This window comes from Condylura cristata, unplaced genomic scaffold (assembly GCF_000260355.1).
Source record: "Condylura cristata isolate star-nosed mole 26May11 unplaced genomic scaffold, ConCri1.0 scaffold00036, whole genome shotgun sequence".
Taxonomy (NCBI): Eukaryota; Metazoa; Chordata; class Mammalia; order Eulipotyphla; family Talpidae; genus Condylura; species Condylura cristata.
In genome coordinates, this window is record NW_004567137.1 from 2858309 (window position 1) to 2877732 (window position 19424).

The window sequence follows — 19424 nt, forward strand, 5'->3', positions numbered from 1 at the left end:
CGCAGTGGGTTAAGAGCACAGCACTAGGAAGCTGGAGCCACTTCCACATGAGTTCGATCCCCGCCTGCCCCGGAGGAGATCCACATGGCGAGGCAGACCTCTCCTGGCCTGCCTGCTGCTCCCCTCAGCAGTGTACTTCGTCGATCTACCTGGTGTGCTCCCCACTCTGTCTTTGGTGAATCCTCTCACCATCCCTGCACCTCTGGCCTGTACCCCAGTGTATGCATAAATAAATAAATCTTTTTCTTTAAGTGGCTTCTGATATATAAATTCTATGAAACTTGAAGTGTTAATCAAATATACCAGCAAGATCAGTTTAAAGCAATTTTTACAGGTCTACATTTTAGGGAAAAACTTCTCTTAAGAACAAGTTCCTCTGAGTGGAGCCCTAGGCTATCATATTTTATTCTGAATTCTATTTTGTTCTAGACAATGCCACAAAGTCTACACCATGAGGTCTGATTCCAATGACACTCAAATGCCTATAGGAACTAGACTGGAAACACAAATGTATGAATTAGGGGACAATGGCAAATTCTGTGGCCTTAACTGAACAGTGTGTGTCCAGCCAAAGTCATTCAAGTCAGCATTTAGAAACCAACAGGCCAGCCAACCAGAGCACTGGCTGGAATAAGATGATCTGGACAACTGGACAAGATAAGGAATGTAGCAAAAGGACTGTCCTGAAGGGTGAAACAATGAGCCCCAGTAGCTAGTACAGGTGGGCACTGACCAAGACACATGAGCACCATAGTCTGCATCTTCACAGGAAAGTAGACTAGATCTAAACAGTGAAGAAGTTTCCTGATTCTGTACAGGGGGATCACCACATCCAATCATAGAGAAGACCCAGACTGCCAGTAACCATGCAACACTGCACTCTTAGTTGAAAGGATGCCCCTAATCTGCTACCTATTCCCCAACATCCACATCTCAACTCCACGAAGATGTGGACCCCTGCAGGTCAACATGAACTGGACCAGACAGACTACAGAGATAAGGGAATGAACCAAAAGAGCTTTCTTGTTCTTCCACGTCAAGCAATTCAACGAAGGTTGGAAGCAAATGATTTAATTAATAGCTGTACTGTCATCTTGCCAGGTTTCTATCTCAACGGACCCCATGAGCCTCACAACTGTCCTGTTTACAGCCAAGTCTACAATTTTAGTGTCCTAAACTTGTCCTTCTGCTCTAAATCTCTTATAAGAAGTTAAGTGAGCATGCCAATTATTTGAATTCGTTCATGTCTCCTCACTAACTCCAGAAGTCAAATTAGCTCAGCATGATAAACAGAGACAACTCAGGTATACTAAATGCTAGCAGATAGCAGGTATTTTAAACTCAACTCATTAATTTCTCCTTTTTTTCTTGAGGATTTAAGAGAGTGGTTCTTTATAAGCCCGACTGCATTTCATGGTCGCAAGAGCCCTGAAAAGTAAAAAGTGACACTTGGAAAAGTCCCTGCCAGTGCGTGGTGAAGTCAGGTGGCCGCTTGTCTCCCTCACACCCTGGGTTGTCCTGTGCCTCCCATTCCTCACAAGATCCACCCTCAAATCAGTGGTTACTGTTAAAGGTCCAGTATATCTCCAGTCCTACTGTGATGGCATCTCTACCATACCCCACCAGGAACGATGGAGCTGCTGGCACTCTTTCCAGTGTGTTTGCTTGCTCTTGGACCATAATGTCTCATATACACTCGCTATCTCTCTATCCTGCTGCAAGACAAACACCTTTGGGCAAGAACTGTTCCCGATTCTTCTTGAGAGTTCATGATGCACAGTCTCTGACACATGACAGCATTGATGAAAGAAAGAATGAATGAATGAATGAACCTTTCAAATGGGGGTGGAGAAAGAACTGAAAGAATCTGCAAATATAAAGAATAGTGCTCTATAAAGGTTGGCAAATAAGCAGGTGTGGAAAAATAAATCACTGAACTCAGTGAGATGTCTAGAGATCAAATTGATCATATTCAAATCCCCAGAACATTCTGAATTCTAGTCATCCTTCCCCAGAGGAATTCCACTAGTTTTTCTGTCTAGTTCATCAGCTACCTGAGAAAATAGTCAGCAAAGCCACAGTGGTGTCTACAAATGTTAAGAAAGTATTTTAGCACTTAGTTTGACCTTTTTAAATGTGCTAAATACTTTGATAATGAATGTTATTTTTAAAAACAATAAGTAATAATGAAAGTACATGAAACTCAGGAATTGTCATAGTCAAATTATTTTTCAGCACCAAGCTGTTCTTGGTAATGCTACCAAACCATTTTTGGAAATCCCAGCATCACAGAGCTCATGCTTTGTGTTCAGGGTCAGATGCAGAAAGTCAGAAAAGGAAAAATGGAACAGGGGTGGTTAAGAGCAAATATTTCAAATACGTTTGTTAATTGGGATTTGGGAACCTAATTGTGGAGCTAAGGGAGCAGATGGACTAGAAATTAAGAAATTCAAACAAAATTTAAAAAATCAAGATTATACAAAGGTAAGCAAGTGACTTATTATAAGACTTCTCAGCATCTTTAATAAGCAAATATGCACTCTAAAGCCTCACAAAGGCATTAGGTATACAATTTGCAATAGAATTCCCAGGAGCCTCCTTTAGGAACATTATGAAATCTAAGTTCATAGATAACTCTTTATACACTAGTGAAAAAGTGCCTGTTATTTTTTCAACTAACATTAAAGGAAAAAAAAAAATAAGAGGTTTCATGAAAGAAAATGCCAAGGGATTTCAAGGTACTTTCTAAGACTTGTCCCAGAGATCTGGAAATGATAATTTCCAAATTGTTTGCCAGTACATAAGAGGATAAAAGCTTGTATACTCGTATACAATCTAGTATACCGGTCCAACATCTATAATTTTCCTTTCAAATAGTGAATGGTGAAAAACAAACAATATCTTGTATCATATTTGTTAAGAAAAGTACGAAGAAATTATGCCTGAGTAATGGTTACAAAAGACAAAAAGCTGTAGGATGAACTCAGGCTTGACCTTGGAAGGCAGCAGACTGGCCACAGGTACCTGGAAAAACAGTCTGCCCTGCTCAGTCAGTCAAGGTGCAGGTCTGGCCTTTGGTGTCCTGGGGCTGCTTTATCTTAAGGAGGTTCATAAGAGACTGACAATTAAGACATAATGGCTTTTACTGACTTACATGATGAGAAAGAAATCAAGTAACAAGAAACAACAACAACAAAAATGCTTATCTTCTAGCAAATGCAAGTTAGATGTAAACTCAGAAGAAAGGCGAAGAGAAGGGCACAAAAACAAGAATTTCAACTGAAATGCTTGAAGAACACCAGCAGGGTCAGGGGAGCTCTTACCAACAAGGACATGCTGCTGATCCCTGCCCTGGGCACGTCTGCTCATGTTCAGTAGCTGGAGAGATGGCCAGAAAAAAGCAAGATTACAGGCCCTCCCTGGTGGCGCAGCAGGTTAAAGCATAGCACTTAGAAGCTAACGCCACTTCTGCATGAGTTTGATCCCCCGCCCTGGAGGTGACCCACATGGCATGGCAGACCTCTCCTGACCCACCTGCTGTTCCCCTCAGCAGTGTACTTCATTAGTCAGCCTGTCCTACTTCCCACTCTGTCTCTGCAGAATCCTCTCACCATCCCTGTACCTCTGACCTATACCCTGTTTTTATATACATAAATACATAAATCTTAAAAAAAAAAAAAAAGCAGCAGCAAGATTATTGGGTAGAGGTAGCAGAAATAATGCAAAGCAAAAGCTTGGTGAAAATTTTTGCGAAAAAATGTTAGAGATTTCAAAACAATTCCAAATAAGAGGAAGTATATTATTAACAGTATAGAAACAAGAAGTTGTTTTAGTTATAATGAGTTTAAAATCCAGGAAAGGACATGAAGTAATGAAAAACAACCTCTAAGACATCAGGAAATTTAAATCATGAGGGCTAAGTTCTCTCCAATCACTTATACATGCGTGCAAGTAGGTGTGTCTTCAGAGCAAAACCAATGCCAATTCAACTTTTGTAATGAAAGCAGTATAGTTCTCGAGAAAGCACTGAGCATGGAGTAGTTATTCTGTACATAAGAGTGAGCAACTGAACTCCAATTAAATAGATTTAAAATTATGTTTTATATATAATTTTCATGGTATCATTCAGTGCTGTTAACCTTCAGAAGCAAATCCTACTTGACAGAATTGCAGAAAAGCCAAATCCCACCCTTCAACTTGATTAAATAGCTTGGTAAAAAATATTTCCTTCTAATCAGATGCAAATATGTTTTAAATATTTCAGATTAAATAAAACCAGAAACAGAACTGGTCAAATTATTACACAGACTGATCCTGGTGACTGGCCTTTATTATACTGCATCTTCATTCTTCTAACTGATTTAACATTGTTCTTTGTATTTTTATTAAAGCCCCTTCTCTGTCCAGAAAAAGAACAAGGTAGAGTTTGTAAGTCTAGAAATTACAGACTAATAAAAATAACATTAGGTGCCCTCGAGTTTCCAGTCCATGTGCTTTCTCCAGACCCTACCAAGAGACACTACCAAGAGTTAAGTTCAACATTCTTTCATTTATCAAGTCTGGGGACAGGAGATAACAAATCTGGCAGTCAGGCCTTCTATAAATAGTTGTGGTATATCCAACAATTCACCATCAAACTTCTATGATAGGAAAATAGAACTGTTATACCTGACTGGCAAAACATACTACAGATGATCACACTTTAGTTTTCATATATTACATTTCAAGAACAGAGTACCCTTAATGCCACTGTACTACCGCAGAATATAAAAACACTCCTAAATTCACCACTTATTGTAACAGTGCTTTGGGCTGCAACAGACTAGATATCCTACATTTAGGTCCCTAACGATGAACTGCCATGCCCTCTTTACTCATTAAGAACAAAAATTCAGTCAGATAAGTGTTCACGTCCCATCACTGTCACTAATATTACTTTAGTATTTACTAGTAATGTCTTCCAACAGCATTACTGCAGATCTATACCCTATGCCGGGCACTGCACTAAAAACTGAGAATGTGGAGACTGATAAAATATGGCCCCAAGGGAGCTCACTATCTCATGGAGATTCCAAGGTAGGAGAAATCAAAGGGTTACTAGAGTAAGGATGCTTGAAGTGAGATGAGGAGGCAGGAAGGGTAAGCTTTCACAAGTCAGATAGGGCAGAGGAGAAAGAGTGGATGTGCAGACAATTACATAAGGATATCAGGGCCAAGGCATGTGGTGGGAGTCATTTAAGACTTAATTAAGTACAGCACTAACAGACAACATACTTCTGAGTGCTCACCCACGCACCAAGAACTCTTCTAGAATCTCACATGCTTAACTGTATCAATGTATACCTGACTGGCACTAGGGATAGATTATCTTGCAGAGGGAAGATGGCAGAAAGGCTAGGAGGAAATTAAACTGGAAGAATGCAAATCAGGTTAGGAGGACTCAGTGAATAAAAATAGGAGTTATAAACTGGTAGCCTGTAGTCATATTTTGTTTGGTTAACACCAGGATTTACAAACTAAGATTTCACACAAAAATTCTAGATATCTGGTTCCCTTTGAAAAACTGAACATCAAGTATGAACCCACACTCCTGCCTGCCTGGAATAGAAAAGGGGAGCAGCATCTCATTGGGCTCCAACAAATTTCTGCTCCCACAAGCCCTGCCTTTTTCACCAAGATGTTATAATTAAAGATGGCAGAAGAGGCTTTAAGTGGGACTCAGGTACATAGCAGGCAAGAATAAAACCTACAATGACCACTGGTTTTGAGATTTGGATGACTGAGTACATGGTAAAATTATTAGTAGGGGTAGTAAGTGTAACAAGAGCTCACTTTTGGCAAGTGAAAACAAATCCAAGGCTGATCCTGAGTTATTTAATCAGAATCATAGTTTACATCGCCAAAGTGGAGACAAAACAGGCAAAACCATATAGAGCTGAAGGCCTGCTTAAATGGTAGAAGAGCAGTGATAAAGGGTCCAACTGCCTACGTCAGAATTTTGGCCTAGACATATTAGCTGTGTGACTTTAGATAATTACATGAACTTTCTATGCTTCTGTTGACTAAAATAAAGATAACAATGGCCAACTTCTATACATGCTTAAGTGAATACAAGAGTTAGAAGAATAGTGATTTAATTTTCTGTGGCTAGATAACTGCAAATGGAATTGTTGGATCATATGATAATTCTATTCTTAATTTCTCAAGGCACTTCCACACTGTTTTCCATAGTAGCTGTACCAATTTAACTCTCTTACCAACAGTACACGAGTTGCAATTTCTTTATATTCTCACCAATACATGTCATTTCTTGTTTATTTATTTATTTATTTATTTATTTATTTGCTTTTTGGTACAACCTATTCTAATAGGTGATAAGTGATACTTTTTGTGGTTTTGATTTGTTAAGGTGAGCAACTTTTCATATAACTGTTGTTCATCTGACTAGCTTCTTTGAAAAAATATTTATTCAGGTCTCTTGCCACTTTTCAGTTAGATTATTTGTTTTGTTTTGCCACTGATTTGCATGACTGCTACATTTTTGAAAATTAACCCCTTACCCTGGACTTTTCTTTGTGGGAGAATTTTAATTATAGATTCCATGTCCTACTTGTTAACAGATTGTTCAGATCATCTGTTTCTTTAGAATTCAGTCTTGGCAGCTTGTTTTTCTGGTAGGAATGTAGCCATTTCTTCTAGGCTGGCCAAAGTGTTGATATATAATCACACAGTAGTCTCTTATGGCCCTCTGTATGTCTGTGGTCTTATCTGTAATCTCTCCTCTTTCATAAATAATTGTATTTATTTGGGCACTCTTCGTTCTTGATTAGTATAGGTAAAGAATTTTGCTTGTCAATGAACCAACTTAATTATTTTTTGGATTGTTTTGTATTCATTTATTTCTGTTCTGATCTTTGTTATTTCCTTCCTTTTGCAAACTTTGGCTTAGTATGTTCGTCATTTTCCAGTTCCTCAGGTATAAAGTTAGGTTATTTTGCAATTTTTCTTCTGTGTACAATATTTCTCATTATTAACTTCCCTCTTGGAATTGTTTTTGATGCATCCTATAAGTTCTGGTACATTGTTTTTCCATTTTCATTTGTTTGTTTGTTACTGTTGTTTATCTTTAGATTTCTTCTTTGACACAATGGTCAGGAGCATGTTGTTTAATTAGTACATACTTGTGAATTTCCCTCTTGTCACTAATTTCTAGTTTCATACTATTAAAGTCAGAAAGGACACTTGATATAATTAATAGTTCTTGTATTTGTTGAGATTTGTCTTGTGGTCTACATGCTGTCTCCCAGAAATTGTCCTGTGTGTGCATCAGAATGTACATCATGCCATTAATGGATAAAATATTCTGGTTTTGTCTATTATGTCCATTTGGTCTACAGTGTTATTCAAACCTGCACTTCTTTAATCTGTCTAATCTATTCATTATTGGGACAGGTATTATAGTGTTTTCCCTTTTAGATCTATTGGTATTTGCTTTATATGTTTAGGTTCTCTAATGTTGGACACAGTTATTTATGATTGTTATAACTTCTTGATGGACTGACCTCCTTTAGCATTACAAAATGAACTTCTTGCCTCTTACAAGTCTCTTTTGTTTGATCTATATTAGCTCTTTTCTTTTGATTGCCATTTGGTTGAAACAACGTTTCCATCCCCTCACTCTCAGTTTATGTGTGTCCTTAAAGTTACAGTAAGCCTCTTATAGGCTTCACATCACTGGATTTTGTTTTTATCTATGAAGTCATTCTATATCTTTTAGTTGGAGAATTTAATCCATTAACCTTTAAGTTAGACAATTTTTACACATACTGTTAACTATTTCCTGACTGTAGCCCCAAGGAGGGTCTTTCTGGTATGGGGCTGTTCCACCCTGGGAATGGGCAGTGCAATCAGAATGAAGCATGCTCTTCCCTCCAATGCCATCCAGGGGTTGCTCCTGTCTCATCCTTGGGTTCTGTCCTCTCCATAAGCCATTTGCTAGCTGGTCTTTTTGTGATGGAGACTGAAACTAGAAATGCCCCATATCACCATCTTGATACTACCACTCTCTCTGGGCTCATGCTAATGGTAGCATTTGTTGTAATACTTCCAGTAGGTACTGTGGCAATCTGTGTCAAGAGCTTTAGGGAATATATTTTAAAATCTTTTAGCACAGTAACTCCACCTTTAGGAGTCTATCCTAAGGAAATAATCAAAATTGCTGCAAATTATAGTTTTTAAAAATCAAAGCATTATCTGAAGTAGAAAAACAATTGGTTTAAAATTAAGTAAGATGACTGATAGCCTCACGATAGCATAAAAATTATGGAAATAACAGTGAAGGAATTTTTTCCCAAAAAGAAAAAAGTAACATAAAAATGTTAAGTAAACCAAATACAAAGTCTTTATGGCAAATATGAGCTCAACTAGATGGTGGGTAAATTATGATATGGGAATCATAGGTAATTTAAATGCTGTGTTTTACCATCTTCTGAATTTTCCATATGGGAAAACAATCATTTTTTTAAATAAGCAAAAAATAGGAATAATTGTGTGAAAGTGGGAATGAGGGTAGTAAACAGGATCGCCTTATATTTTGGCCCACAGAGGAGGTTTTCCAGGCAGTAGTTAACGTGCTTAAGATTTTTTTTTTTGAACCAAACTCTTAGTTTTGGTTTAGTGGAGAATTATGATGGCAAAGACTTTGAAATTATGGAATCAAACTTAAACTATACAATTTACTTTTCATTTGCATTAAACTCATGACAAACTAGAAAACCAATAGGGATTCGGAAACATTTTTTATTCATCCCTTATACTTCTCAGGGAAATAGTTTTACATGACTTAATGCCGGCACATATTTACAAGGGCTCACACTAATACTCTTCTCAAGCAGTCTGTCCATTGTGAGTCAAAAGGTCCATATCAAAATAGAAAAGCACACATCCCAGCCAACTTGACACCCAGTCTAATTTAGGTAAGGGGATTTATTCCCTCCAAATCAGGAGATACAAATGATACTCTAGCTTTAAAGTGATTCCCACCCCTTTACTCTGTTTGCACATTTTAAAGGATATAATGCCTCATTCAAAATACCAGTTAATCTAAAATGCTAATTTTGCATAAAAGGTGAGGGTCTGGCTGAATACATAGACCAGAATAGCAGGAGAGGAAAGTGAGCTGTGGTATGAACTCCTGTGGTGGGAGAGAATAGAATGATGATAGCCACACACACAATGAGGCCTGAAAATAGACTTGAGTTTAAGTGAGAAATAAAATATAAGATTTCCAAACACAACTTTAATTGGAAATATAAACTCATTTTAATTATTCCAAAGATTCAGCCCTTCTATAACTTCAGGAGGAACTTAATGAGAATTCCTCTATTTTACCAATTTCTTTTCTATTGTTAAGTTTGTTTTTGAAAGATTTGTTTATTTATGTATATAGAACTGGCCAGACTTACAGGGGTGGTGAGAGGATTCACAAAAGGCAGAGTAGGGAGCAGAACAGGCAGATCAATGAAGTACATTGCTGAGGGGAGCAGTGGATGGTGGGTCAGGAGAGTTATGCAGCACCATGTGGATCAATTCCCTGGCCAAGGATTGAACTCACCCTGAAGGGGCTGCAGCGAGCTTCGCAGTACTGCTCCTTAAAAATGACTGAGAAGTTGTCTGCTGCTACTTTCAAATGGAAACTGCCCAGTGATAGAATCAGACTAATATAACAACTTAAGACCCACAAGCAAAAATTAGATTTGACTAAAATTAAAACATGGTATCACCAAGTTTATGATTTTAATACAAAAGTAGCAATGAGTTACTTTTAGTTATTTTGAATCATTTAAACTCTCTCCAGAGATTTTCTGACCATCACAAGTAACCACCAAAAACTGCTCCCAGCTAAAAGCAGACACACCATGTGACTCCTCAGACTCAGAAGAAAGGCTAATTCGCCCTTCTGCTCCCATGAGAAAGTCCAAGCAGTGCCTGACTCACTGAACACCAAAGGACAAAAAAATTTAAGGCATTAAAATGTGCTTTTTTTGTTTTTAGTGCTGGTGACCTTTATAATTTATACCTGAACAGCTTATTATGTAAGTGTCAAACAGGGTCACACCAATTTATTGAATTGTGATCTCTACAACTGAATTCTGGTTTGCATGGAAAATGAATATAGGAGAGAATAAAAATGCCTAAAGTGGAATAAAAAATAAATTGTATAGCTTGTTGTCATCAAGGATGTCCTGCAATTCAAGTTAAGTATACTAGCAAACTCTCCCATAAGTCAGCTTATGAATTCAATTCTGTTCAGCATTTTTCTAGACACCATAAAGATCTAAGATTACAAACTTAGTTCACCAAAACAAGACTATCAGAATCATAGAACTTGAAAAGAGAAGTTATATTATCTGCTAAGTCAGTGCCACAGCCATCTGACAGATATGTCAGGCAGGCCTAGGTGAGAACTGATCTCAATGGCCCTCAGGGCTCCTGCTCGGGCCTCTGCGCTGCCCCGGGGAGGGCAGCCTCAGAACCCAGGCCATGTGGCCCCACTGAGGTCTAACACAAATGTCCACATCCAATACTATCTCACTACTTCCCTCTGACCCAGAGGAGCCAAGGGTCAAGTAAATGGTTTCTGCCTGCTTTATTTTCACCCTGCTCCCCAACTTTCTGGAAACCACAACTAAACACCTGAGCTTGAGATAAACCTAAGTGTACCTATATCAAGATCTCTGGAATCTGCCACAGATATTGTATGACAGATTAAATGATGTCTCTAAAATAGGATGCTTTTTCTAAGTTTTTTCCTAATTTATGAAAATTAAAGGTTTTATGTGACAATCTCCATTAGCATGTAAGCTGCATAGTGAAAGTAACCTCTCAGTCCTGCCTCCCACAATAATATCCAGTTGGAACTCCTGGGTCAAAGAGCCTGGATTTAAACTCTGGTTCAGTCAATTTCTGACCTGTGAGGCCCCTGAGAGCACCAGTGTCCTTATCTACAGAAACAAGGACTGCAGGTGAGCAGTGACTGCAGTGTATTAAGTATTTCTCAAGTGGAGGTTTATTCTAAGCACTTAAACATTATGAACTAATTATTAGTGAAGTGGCTAACCGATGGGTGTAAAAGTACTTAATGACTGAGACTTACTGAGGTTCACTGAATGCTGTTTCCCCTTATAAACACACACACACACACACACACACACACACACATATGCAGGCTCATAGACATAAATAGGCTCACAGACACAAAAAATTCTGTAACCTGCTTTCCCCATCACTATCTACATTGCAGACGTCCCTCGATATTAATGCATATAGATCCTCCTTCCTAAGGAGCACACAGGAAGAATATTCTCTAAACATAATGAGAGGTTTTATGCTGGGCCTGCATTTTGTGTTTATCACCTCACTGAATCCCCATGCCAACCCTAAACAGCATATCCATTACTGCTCCCATTTAGAGGGAGAGAGGAGAGAATTAGCTACCTACAGAGCTTGTCCAGACCACACAGCAAGCTGTGATGGCAGAGTAGGATTTCCACTTAGACTCCTTTGACACCAAGTGACCAGGTTACCTTGCATCTTCCAGGGCACCATACTTTGAAACCAAAGTCCATGAACAGATGTTTACATGCTCCATAGGGAGAGGGGAGGGCTTTTAACAATGCTGCAGTGAACACAAACACATTAGATCAGATACTGCATCTTTTTTTTACCTCCTTATACACTTCCAGAGAAGCAACTGCTGACTCTAATAAGAATATCCACATTTGAAACTGTGATGCACATGGCCAGGATGTCTTTCAGAGTGACAGCAAAAACTGACCACCTGCAGTGATTTGAAGAGTCAACACTGGGCACCTTTTTGGTCTCTGCCAGCCTGACACCTTCAAAGAAATGCATAATATTTTTTTAAATAAAATGAGTTAGCATTTCTCATATCTTAATAATTATCTTTTATAAGCTGTCTTTTTTAATCCCTTTGCCCATTTTTGTTTCACAAATTCATTCTTTAAGGGGTTCAGGTTATATTTGAATAATATAATTACAACATAGCATAATGCCAGTGTTTAAATAATTTCAATTTAATACCACTTTTAAAAATCAGACCATGCTTTAACTCACGCAAGAACTACCATCACCACATTACAAGTAGGGCAATTTCCTACAAATCAAAACTATTGTTATACAACTCAAAGATTGCAAAAAGTTAAGTAGGAACATAGTTTTCCAAGCTATTTAAGATTTTCTGGTACTTAAATGTGACATTTAGACCCTGGTGTTTATTTATTTGAACCAGAATATATTAATTTCTCTTTTTAACCGGTTTCCATATACTTCTCAGCAGAAAATTTCCCAGCTTAGATAACAATTCTCTGGGAAACAACTAATCAATGTACTTCCTACTGTCACCACAGCTCTGGTTATCAAGCACCTCCCCTGGGCCACACAGCACCTGTGCTTCGTCTCCCTAAACCCATTTTACAAACAAGAAACTGAGACTGAGAGAGATGAAGCTATGTGCCAGGGCCTCTCAATAAGAAAGTAGTGACACTGGGATCTAAACCCTGCCTGACTCAGGACTATTGTTCTATTGTTTTAACATCATGCCTAGTCTTTATGACTAGACTCAATTACTTAAACAAAGCTAAAGCCAAAAATAAAGCTGTAACTTCCTATTGTGACAAGAGAATTACAGATCTTTTCTTACATGATCACCTTATTTACTCTTCATAAATCTTAAATCCTTGCATAATTCCTGGTCTAAAAGAAACTTGAAAGGATCAACTCATCCTTCTTTCCACTAGAAACAAGATTGTGTTAACTTCCCTCCCACTCAACCTGCCCTCTTGCCCAAATTGCTTGACAAATAGCTGAGAGTTTATAACCTGTGTTTGGGCACCTTTACAATATTTCATAGGTTATTTGAAATACAGATTTTTAATTCTATTTCCAATTTAATAGAAACAAAAGGGTCAGCATGCTTTACTGTGTGAAGGGGATGATTACGCAGCAGAGTGGCAGCCCTATTTGTGAGAATGAAACACACATACAGATGGGTTCCTAGAGACCTTAAAATAGCATGGAAAGGCCAGAAATGTCTCCTGCAAGTGACAAAGCCTCTCTCCTATCTGCTGGGCTGCTTCACACTCAGAAAGTTTTATTCTAGTTTTAATCACTTCCATTGAAATCCAAACTCTCTCTTCATCATGTTCTCCATTAAAAATGACGAACTTTTTTGCAGCAATTAACTTGCTCAAGTTCTCACAGCAAATAAGAAAAAGGTAGCTGAAATCAGTGGTGATTTCTTTTGGTTCTCTCTTTATTACATATTTAAAAGTTCTTACATTTTCAGTAATCTCCCTCAACACAACTGTAAAACTAAGTTGAAAATAAAGCTTCCTTTATGAAATATTCAAGTCTAGGACCTATCTCCACAGTTGCTTTTGAAGGCCTTTACTGATAAAAATAAAGTCACAGGTAACTTCCATCAAACAGTTCTGTGTCAGAGGTAATGATAAAGTTTCACAAGTGTGACGCTATTACGTGCACAGTGATTCTACAAAGTGGTTGCTTCCCACACTTACCAATGAAGAAGCTGAGGCTCAGTTAAGCTGTACCCCGAAGATAAAAAACTAGTCAACAGAACCTGTTTCAGCCCTGCACTCAATTTCACAGTTGGTCTGCTCTCCTGTCCCTCCTCAGAACTTTACTTTTAAAAGGGAAGACTCCTTTTAGAGAATCCTTTGTTCCTGAAAGCACCAAGTTCTTTCTAGTAATTCTTATTTTCCTCACCACTTTCTACTGTAAAATTTGTGGGGGGAAACCACATGTCTCAGCAAACCAGAATCATATTTCTAAGAATTAGAAGTATGTGCACTAAGACCCAGGGGCATGGGTATGAGCAACTACAGAACTTTTGCCTGAGATTGCCATTTGCAAGACTACTCTGTTCCATTAACCTATCAATCAGTCTATCTTACCCAGTTTCACATGGAACCAACCAAATTATTTTATTTTCAGAACTGTCAAATATATTTGGGCAAGTTTCTCTTTGCTAACTCTTCAATTATCACACAATCTTTTGGAATCTGCTTATAAAATTCAATTATAAATGCTGTTAGAATTGTTTGACTGAAGTCATCCCTTCAGAAAAGAGAAAACCACAAAGTTTAAACAAGTTTAATCAAAAAGCTTCAGCCATGGAATTTTTTTCTAGTGCACTTTTTTTAATATATATTTTTTACATTATTTTTTACATTATTTTTCACATTATTTTTCATTTTGTATATTTTTCCATCTCAGTAATTACCACTTTGATTTTGGTTCCTTTGCCACCTTAGAGACAAACTCCAAAGTGAAGGTTGAGGTTTCAAATTGTCTCTTTTAAAAGAGGTGCATGCAAACTCCGACTGTTGTTACTGACCATGAAAACAACAAAATGAGATATCCAATAAGCCTATTCAATAAACCTGCAGGGCAGTTAGGGCTTCAGGAGAACCAAAGACAGAAAAAGAAAAGGAAGGAGCTAAGCCAGCAGTCACACTGGGTTTGGGTCAGGCTGGTGAAATAATTGGCATCATTAGTCCCTGTCACAGACCAGACTCTCTGCTAGTAAGAAGAGCAAAGTAGAATGATGATAGGAACATTCCAGATCCTATAATAGTATCAAAAACAGTCTGTGACAAATGAGCCTGAGTGGACCTTTCTGATATAACCAGGGTGGCAGTGCCCAATAAAAGCTAATCAATTGGGTAGTGTGGCTCTAGCTTACTGAGTGCCTGGTGATAACCAAAAATCTAATGACAACTATTTAGAAGTCCTTGCAAAGAAAAGCGGCAATGATCTCAACTTGGTCTATAAATCAAGACTGAGTTAAGCTTAAAGCACTGTAGCAAAAGCCTAGAAATCACACAGGTATCTCACTGTTCTATCATCAGCTATTCCTGCTGATATGTAGACACTGGGCAGTACTGGGTGACCCAAATGGGAAATCCCCCAAAGCTGTGTGGCTTCAATGCCTATTCAACACCAGAAGCTAGCCTTCTGCCCCTACACCCAACCTGGAAAGTCCCTACACATGGCACTGGCATCCACAAAAAAATCCAGTCAGTTGCCTGACATCATGGAAATGTACTAGATCACACAGAGGACCTAATATGTGGGCTCATCTATTTATGGAAAGAGGTAGTTCTTTCCAAAATTACTGAGTCAGAAATTTTACCAGCACTAGATTTCTTTTTAAGAAAAAGGAAAAAAAAAATTAAGTTGGATAAACAGGATGAATACTGTGTCTCCTTCCAAGTGGAAGGGGGAAAAAAAAAAGTTTAAACATAGCTGGGAATATTGGTTGGGAGGAATTGGGGTAAAATTTTTTAAATTTAAATCATGTGCAAATTCTTCAGTTACTTAATTTTAAAGGATTATTAGATAATGCAAAACAAGATAACTTAGTGGCTTATACCTATTTGTTATGCTAGGGCACACTGCAGAGGTTATTTCTTTGAAAATGAGTATAAATGTACTACCATATTGGTCCAGAGGCAGATCCACTAAAATCAGGAAGTCAAGACCTTGGCTGAATTCCTCCCAGTACTATCTGTGTTTATGTTTTAAAAGATAATTACCAATACTTTAAATTAAGCAATGAACACAGCAGGTAGAATAACTCGCATATCTTAAAACTTAATTTCCAGTGAACTACATGGTAAAGCATAAAACACCCTACAACTTCCCTTACTTGAAACTGGGAAAGTTTTGTGTGTACATTTTCAGAGCTGACAAACACTACGTAGCTTGCTACATATTCAAGAGCAGTGAAGATCGAATTGCTTTCTAAAAAGCAAATCACTGTTCATCATAAGGATATAGAGGTAGTGGAATGACAAAAATTCTAAGTCCAGAACAATGGTTATTTCTAGGAAAAGAGCCAACCATGCATGCACCTGATCTTAATGACTCAGTGTCTTTAGTTTTGAGTTTATTAATCTGAAAAAAAAGGAGATTTGGATAAGATGATACTATGAGTCCCTTTTCACTACAACATAATTATTAGATCTATAAAATTGACTTAGATACTGTATAATACAGTTAAGTACTACAGAGGTTACTAATGACAGGCTATTGACACAAGGTATTACCCTTAAGCCCTCATTTATTTATTTCACAAACATTCAGGAAAGTATACCAACAATGTATACTTTGACAATGTACACTTTGGCCCACTGTTTTCTATGCAAAAGGGCAGTAGCTTTATGTGCCATTTCCATAGGCAAATATATCCTTAAGGTGAACAGTGATTTGCCTTTTAGAAAGCAATTTGATATTCAGTACTCTTGAGTATGTAGCAAACTACATAGTTTTAAATGTAGGCAGAATACAAGGTCAAATGACAAAGAACCTGTGCCTTCAAGATTCAGTTTAATCACGAAGTCAGATGTGCAAGCAAATGACAACAGCACAGGGTATGATGACAGTGATGGTGGAGCTGAAAATACTGAAAGGCCTTCTCAGTGAGAGAGAGCAGAGGCTGGAGCAAAGTTCATATGCAGAAGTTGAGAGAAATAAGTAGCAGGAGATGAGTCTGATAGGAAAGTAATGACCACATTCAGAAGGACCATGAATGCAAAGTTGGACAGTACACCGTAGGAGATAAGGCTGGCATTTTAAAGCTTCTAAGCCTGGAGATGATATCGCACAATTTACATTTTGGAATCGCTGGAGCAGGACTATAGATTGGATGGTGGGTGGTGGTATCTGGAGAACAAAGGAGGGAGGAAAAGAATGAAAGGGAGGCTTTCCTCCTTTTAGGAGAGAGCTAAAATGATGCAGCAGGTTAGAAGGCTTGAACCAAGGCATGAGTGGTGGAAATTCTTGAGATTTTGGAGGAAGGACCTGAAAGAATATTGATAAGCAGTTGCTATAATATCCAAAAAAGGTAATGTGTTCTTTCTCCAAAGGATAAGTAAAGCATAGATTTAGAAATGCAGATTTTTGGTACTCTATTATAGTAGTTCTCCCTCACCTTTCAAGATAATACAGAACCTACAGCATAAAACTCTACTATCCACTGTAGTACCACAGACCACATGGGTCTTTGTATCCATTTTTATAAGGCAACAGCAACATCTACTCTCAGAAACCATAACCTTTACTTGAATATAGACAAGATGGAAAGCACAGAAAAGTAGCACATCTAGACATTGTGTCTCCCCCCCCCCCCCGTAAAGACTATTAGCCAGAAATTAGAAAACTCTGATCCTTGCAGATGTTCTCAGCAGTGAGTTTGCGGAAATCTCATCATTCATCCATACTCACTGTTTTACAAAATATTACACCCCTGCAAATGTCACCTAGAGAAACAACATGTCCTTCATGATAACTGAGTATGAGCCACATGCCAGGTGATATACTGAGCTGTCTCTTGCATCATCCCATTTGACCCTCATCTTCACGTTAACTTACCTAAGGAATGGCACATAAAGCTACCGCCCTTTTGCACAGAAAACAATGGGCCGAGAGAAGACAGGTATCTTAGCCAGGGATGAACCACCCCTACCAGCCCATCAGACTCAGCACCGCTCCCCAGAGATACCTCTCTCAAACTAGGTGAGGGTTGTGGGCAGCTACATCTGAAACGTCTGAGGCACAAAAGTTGCCAAGACTTGCCTCAGGCCCCTCGTCTGGAAGCGGATCCAGGTGAGTCCAGCAGCCAGTTCCAGGTTCCAGACCTCCACTGCTGCCACTAGAAGTGGACCTGTTCCCTGAAACAAACCAAAGCCACACCAAGGCATCAGCAAAGTACAGTCCCCACCTTCATTTCAAAACATCAAACACAAATAGCTTTGTCAAAACAGCATTAAGGTCATGAGGTTTTAAAAACAAAGACTCAGTAAAGTTTCTTTTGACCTGTTAAAACCACCTTCATCATCTCAGGGCATAAAAGGAACTAGTCTGGGAAACCATGCTTTGCAGACTTCTAATGTGCATGCTGATTTGTTCTCCCACTATTTACCTATGTGTTTCTTCCACAGCCTACAACATAACTGCTAAAGTTTTCAGGACTTATCAGAGACTTGATAAAAGATTAAAGAGCCATTTTCTGTCCTCAACCCATAAACAATGTCTACAGTTAATCCTCACCAACTCCACTGCCAAGTGGCAAGCAGGTGCAACCTTCCTCTGGTGCACCTTATGGTGCATATGTGCATGCATGTGTTAAATAGAAGGGTGGTAGAGGGAGGGGCAAAGATGGTAGAGAGAAACATGATGAATAAATTGCGTTTGGGAGGTTCATGTTGATAAGGAACTTACATCTCTTACGGCATTTGGCTGCTGACAAGATGATCCCACCCTTGAATACAAGGAAGTTGCACCCAGTCTCACAAAGCAGAGTCAATCACCCCAGACAGAATCTGGACTTCCCTCCAAGACAAATATGGAATTCAATCTGTGTGGTGTTGTGAACACAGCTAATTAATTTGCAATCCCTCAGTATGACCATACAAGGGAGGGAAAAGAGCTCCCTTCTGAGTCCTTCCTTGAGAGGAAAGCAATAGAGGAAAAAGCATAATATCTAAATCTCATAGCAAAGTTTGAAAACTTTTCCATTAAGATACACACCCTGGCTGAGTCATCAGTCTCACACCCCGCAGTGGATCACCTCAGTACTAACTACCTTCCCTATACATGGTGGTTCCAACTCTGCTAATTCTACTCAAAACAGAATAGGGGAAAAGCAAGAACCTGTTTTAATCTTTTTGCTAAGTCATTTAACCCTATACTTTAGAGTAAATGCACTGACCTTAATTTACTTAAGTATGTTACCTATAGCTAAATGAATAAAGAAACCACAGCTGAGTAAAAATTTTATATGAAAATACTCAAGGACTAATAGCAATGTAAAAATAACTGCTTCCTGTACCAATGAGAATGTTTTTAAGTTCCGCAAAAAGATTATGAGGAAGGGGCCCTCCCTGGTGGAGCAGCTGGTTAAAACATAGTATTAAGAAGCTAAAGCCACCTCAACATGAGTTCAATTCCCAGCCAGGAAGGTGAACCACATGGTGTGGCAGACCTCTCCTGACCCACCTGCTGCTTCCTTCAGCAGTGTACCTCGTCAATCAGTCTGTTCTCCCCACTCTGTCTTTGGTGAATCCTCTCACCACTCCCTGCACCTCTAGCCTGTACCCCAGTTCTGTATGCACAAATAAATAAATCTTAAAAAAAAAAAAAAAGATTATGTGATGGGAAACCCAAGGGGATTGCAACTGAATAATTAAAAAAGATTATGAGGAGGAAAATTCTCATATCCTAACATTAATGAATAGACACTTTCCAACCATGTTTAGCAATCTCCCAAGCAGTGGTGAGAGTTCCCATATTCCCACTATCCAAGTTCAAAAAAATTGTTG

General features: G+C 38.5%; 1 protein-coding gene across 2 annotated transcripts in view; it reads right to left on the reverse strand.

Moving 5' to 3' along the window:
* STK38L (serine/threonine kinase 38 like) overlaps positions 1 to 19424 on the reverse strand; it is a 69181-nt gene that overhangs the window by 27561 nt on the left and 22196 nt on the right. Inside the window, exon 2 of one of the 2 annotated variants that reach the window (XM_012732893.1) lies at positions 17680 to 17774. The exons of the other annotated variant lie outside the window; for it this stretch is intronic. The gene's annotated coding sequence lies outside the window, so the exon portion shown is untranslated. The remainder of the gene's footprint in view (positions 1 to 17679; positions 17775 to 19424) is intronic. 2 annotated transcript variants of the gene reach the window in all.